The sequence below is a fragment of the Mandrillus leucophaeus genome, unplaced genomic scaffold (assembly GCF_000951045.1).
Source record: "Mandrillus leucophaeus isolate KB7577 unplaced genomic scaffold, Mleu.le_1.0 Scaffold138, whole genome shotgun sequence".
Taxonomy (NCBI): domain Eukaryota; kingdom Metazoa; phylum Chordata; class Mammalia; order Primates; family Cercopithecidae; genus Mandrillus; species Mandrillus leucophaeus.
In genome coordinates, this window is record NW_012101343.1 from 1,281,216 (window position 1) to 1,286,747 (window position 5,532).

The 5,532-nt window shown below is 34.2% G+C and overlaps 1 protein-coding gene across 2 annotated transcripts in view; it reads left to right on the forward strand.

Moving 5' to 3' along the window:
- The window catches only part of LRRC4C (leucine rich repeat containing 4C), a 1,423,056-nt gene that overhangs the window by 596,813 nt on the left and 820,711 nt on the right, over positions 1-5,532 (forward strand). Inside the window, exon 2 of one of the 2 annotated variants that reach the window (XM_011973444.1) lies at positions 2,482-2,570. The exons of the other annotated variant lie outside the window; for it this stretch is intronic. The gene's annotated coding sequence lies outside the window, so the exon portion shown is untranslated. The remainder of the gene's footprint in view (positions 1-2,481; positions 2,571-5,532) is intronic. 2 annotated transcript variants of the gene reach the window in all.

Consider the following 5,532-nt stretch of genomic DNA (forward strand, 5'->3'; position numbering starts at 1 on the left):
ATCTATTTTTAGATGTTAATAAAACTTATTATGGTGAAAAATAACCTATTTTACAATTCAAAAGACCCGACTTTAATATGGGGTCCACCACAAATTAATTACAATATCTGGAAATCATTGCAGCTCAGCTACATTGCAATATACATTTTTTCTCAGGACTGAGTTATGGTTCAAACTATGCTTTATATATATAATTTGGCATTCTTTTTAGTAGTTTTTAGTACTCTGGTCACATTTTTACTGATAGTCACATTTTATTTACTCAGCTTCCTTTTAAGAGTGATTGAGAATATGTTATTACTGTAGTTTATAGCTGAGGACCTGAGATTCAGAATGAAGTTACATTACTAAACATGGTGAAAGAGGAACTAGAACCTAAATTTTCTTAAATCAAAAGAATAAACTCATTTATTCTGTGACTTTCTAGTTATCTGAAGGAGTAAACCATCCAATATAGTTTTCTGCTCCAATAGAATAACTTGGGAATACATTCTAAAAATATGTGTCATTAGGCAATTTCATTCTTGGATGAACATCATATGGTGTATGTATGCAAACCTTTATTGTATACTCCACTACACACCTAAGCTGTGTGGTAATGCTCATTGCTCCTAAGCTACAAACCTGTACAGCGTGTTACTGTACTGAAATATTATAGGAAATTATAACACAATGCTAAGTATTTGTGTATCTAAAAATACCTAAACACAGAAAGGGTACAGTGAAAATATGATATTATAATCTTACGAGACCACTGTGATATAAGTGGTCTGTTGTTGATTGAAACATCCATGTGCAGTGTATGACTCTATTAAGCAGACATGGCTCTGTTTTGTCAGGACAGACACAGATGAAAACAATAATAAAGACACAAGATTTTCCTCTGCATCTCACAGTTGAGGAAGCTGTAAAGGGACTGAATTTTGAACCCAATACCATTAATAAATTATTTAGCAATCTACCTAGAATGACTTCATTTTTTTAATCAACAAAATATTATTTAAGCCACTACTACATACCTGTTTTGAATATATTTTGTTATTCAGGGAATCAAGGAGTACAGCAGTGAAAAAACTAATGGAAATCCCCACACTCATGGGGTTTTCTTGCTTAATGGGAGGAGAACAACAATTTTAAGTCTGTTTGTCAAAGATGTTGTATGCTAGATGGTAATACATGCTTTGAACCAAAATTAAGGAGGGAAAGAATAGGGTCAACGTAGAAGTCATGTGTTAGTCTTTTTGAATAAGAAAATGGTAGGATGTTGTTCTGACCTGAGACGAAATGGCAGGAAGAGAAAATTGGTGGTGGCAGAGAGCTCCGTTTAGGATATTCTAAATTTAAATAGCTTATTAGAACTCTAAATGTGTAGATCAAGTAGAGAGTTGGCTGGGCTAAACTATAAATCTGTCAATTCCAGATGTATAAATGGTATTTACAGTCATAAACCTGGATTAGACCTTGACGGGAGTTAGTCTAATAGGAAATAGGAGATAGCAAAGAGATAAGCCATTATTGTTATAAACATTTAGAAGGAAACCTCAGAGGAGACTAAGAAAGTTTGACCCATCGCGGGAGGAAAACTGGAGAGAATGGTGCTCTGGAAGCCAAGTGGAAAAAAAAGTGTTTTAATTGGAAATAAATGTTACATTATTATAGTGTAAACTATAGCAGTACTAAGTAAGTCTAATTTACTCCAGGATAGAGTAAGGAGCAATCGAAAGTAATGTGTGAATGTCTATTATTTGCATAAGGCAAGTGGTGATTAAAGAAAGTAAACACACGAGTGCACACACACACATATGCAGAGAAAGCATTTTCCCTGCCTTCAGAGTGCAAAGGCAGGGACATAGAATTAGGAACACTGGCTATAAATCTCATAAAACATGACAAACAAAGGTCTGTGGGATTACGGATGAGGTACAGATTAATTTTGATTGGCAACTTCAGGCGGAAAAGGTCATATTTGAGCTGGGTATTAAATAATGACTATGAGTTTGTGGATAAGAAATAGGAATAGACAAAAGAATAATGACATTTGAAGTGAATAAGATAGAATGAAAAATGGTATAGAGGCATGAAAAGGCACAGTATGTTTAAATGAGAAATAAACTCATTTGACAAAAATAGATCCTGCAAAAGAAGCAGGGATAAACAGCACCAGATACGCCTTTTTTCCTTTGTTAAAAATCTTACTCAACAGTCCAACAGAAAGACAAATTTGATAAAGTGAGATTTTTCTCAGAAGCAAATATTCTGATTAGCATCAATTTGCAAAAAGCCGTTTTTATTCTGGGAAAGCCTCAAGCATGACATATTATAAAATGAATATACACTTGGATAAACCTAACTGTAGAGAAATATACATTATTCCACATAGGTTATTCCATTAGGTCGGTTTTAATTTCAAATAACTTTGCTTGGGCTATTTTCTAACTTTCTTAAATGTAATGTCATGTTTTAATTTTATGTCTTTTCTAGAAATGGTTCTCTTTACTACGAGGCTGCAAGGTCACCCAATGAGACAGGGGCCAAATAAGCTGGAACATCATCTAATACACTGAATGTAAGTGAGTGCAACATTAATAGTTTTAAACAAAAGTAGAAAGAAATGTTGTTTCATGTATGACTTATACTGCCTTGGAATAGTCCATGTTTGTGAATTAATATGGTTAATTGCTGGATACATGACATGGACCAAGCTCTCACTGGTGAGTGTGGGGTTGCTGCACACACCTGTGTCAGGGCTCCATTTCTCCTTGAAGCACACAAATTACAGTTTTCCCTGGAGTCGGTTTATCTCTTGTAATTGCTCTGCTTCTAGTAAAACATGGAAAGCCTGCTTTCTAACTGCAGTTACATGTATTTTCACTTATTCTACTTTCTGACTCCTACTGAACTCATAATTTACCCTTCCTTTATCTTTCTCTATCAGCCTGGTCCATGAGACACTACACTTAGCTTTATTTGCTGCCTGGGATCCAAAGTCAGTCACTGGGTTCTCTCCAGCCCTCTAGCTCTCTATGAAATCTATCCTCAGGCATATTTTTCTTGCCAGTTGACCAGTTAATATTTATTTGTATAATTGATTATTGGGTGTGCCTTTCACTAGACCAAATATTACATGCAGGCAAGAATCATGTCTGTTTGCTCATACCTCTTAGATATTCAACACAACCATGCTGTCTGACCGCATCTAGTCCTGAACAGGATGTGACCACTTAAAATGTTCCAGCTCTTTCAGCATTTTTCAAAATCTCTATTCTCCATGAGCTCAAACCTTGCCCTGACTTCCTTAGTTTCAAATGAATTAGCCTCCTCGTTTAAAAAAAGATGAGGCTATTTGATGTGAAAATATCACCGAATTTTTCTTCTTTAAACGTTAAAATATCTATTTATCTTCACCTATACTCTATTTTCCAAAATAATCGCTCATATTAATTTTAATTATAACACTTTCATTCCTTTACCAATTTTACTGGATCAGCTATTTGTCTCTACATTTGCATTTCTCCATTTCCCTGGTTCCTTCCACACAAACTAAAACCAAACATGTTTCTCTAATCCTGGAAACATATAGCCAAGTAAAATCCAAACAAAACTATTCCCCATGATTTCACTCTTTTCCTATGTTTTTCCCCACATTAGCCCCTCTTTACCCATTCAAACTACTTGAAACAACTCTCAATATTCTTTGCCAATGCATGATAAATTCCACAGAAGAAGGATCTATTTTTGTTTCATTATGCAGTGTATTTCCAGTATCTAACACGGCATCTAAAATGGTAGGAGCTCAATAATTAAATAAATACATTTATTTCCCATCTCTCTTCCCACTCTACCTGAGTGTGAAAATTTTGCTCCAAGCACTGCTTAAATTACTCTCACCAAGATAACCAACTGTAATAACTCCCTCCTCTCTTACTCAATTTATAGCAATGCTTCAAATTCTCTTTTATATTCCATATCATAGTCTATCCTAATTATTTTAACTGTGCATATGTCTCATCACTTCTTCAGAGTCTCAGCCCCTTGAGGTCAGGACAATTAACTTGGTTATTTCTTTTGTTTCCCTAACTTTTAGCTAAGAACTTATTTTTCAACGTTTTACTAATGACTTTAGTTAATAGATTTAAGTACTGAAGGATTCTCTGACATTACTCTGACAACTTCAGCACTACCTTTGATAAAATGTTTTGTCCCTGAAATAAAAATATAAAAAATGGAATAGAATATCCTGTTATAAACCATTTCAAAATCACTGGAGGAAGAATTCTAAAACTTTTTACCAAATGAATCATGACATATATAGGCTTCATAATTACATATAATCAATTAAAAATTAATTATAAGTATCTATGCATATGTATGCTACACATACACCACACACACACACACACACACACACCCCCCTTTACCCTTGGCTACTTTAGTGCATTATGATCCTATTTATGCATTAAATACCTGTACTATATATCAATTGGGTCTCTATGATAAATATATGCATACGACCTTAGACATAAACCACACAAATAAGCCAAGTGAAATATAACCCCCTACAAATTAACATTCTCACAAAAGAGACAACATAAAATCTTGAGTTAAATCATTAAGACTCTGCTTATTATATATACATAAGCAATAAGAACGCATGCATCCTCACATGTCTTAAAAAGTGGTTGTAACCATATAGATGAATAGCCATTGATTAAATTATTTCTAAGAAAATGAAAGCCTTTTCTACTGTCTTTAAATTCCCAGTAAATGCACACAATAGAAGGAAGAAAGCCCTAAGCAGCTGTTTTAGGAGTTTGAACAGAGATTTAATAATTATTCCACATTTCCCTTCCCTCTGTCTTCATTTTCTGCAAACCCAAAATTGGGTTCTTGTTTGTTTGCTGTTTGATTCTTTTCTTCCACTAACTCATATGGATCAGCAGATCGACTTGAGTGTATTTGCCCCAGGTCTGATATTCTAAAACTCCTTTGGGACACTGTTTCTTGTAATTACCTATAGCTGCATTTACTAAAACCCACGGATTAAAGTTTTCCTACCACGCACCTTGCTCAGGCCTTTGGGAGATCTTACAGTCCGTGGAAAGGGATCAGGAAAATCCAAACTGATTGGTGGCTTGAGGGCCAAATAATTTATTGTTTAATTAACTTTTCTGTTTTTCTATTAGTTGTGATTTCATATAAACATAATAATTTAAGAAATGTTTGGGGGATTTAATTTGTTTTGTCCCCAGTAAAAAGTCTTAAATTTAACCCGTTTTCAGACTTGTATGTAAATGCTATTGCTTGTATGATGTTCACTCATATGGATCACTGTTTATCATGGGGGCATTTGTAAAATAAAAATAATTCACAAAGTAATAATATTTTAAAAATCTAGACACAGTAACAATTCAGGGAGAGCCATAAAGGCTTATAGAGAATCACTTTAAGATGGGAGCTCTCTCAGTCTCTAATTTGGTAAGTTGGATGATTATGTGGTTTATGGTCTTTGCCTTCTCTGTAAATATTTGGCAT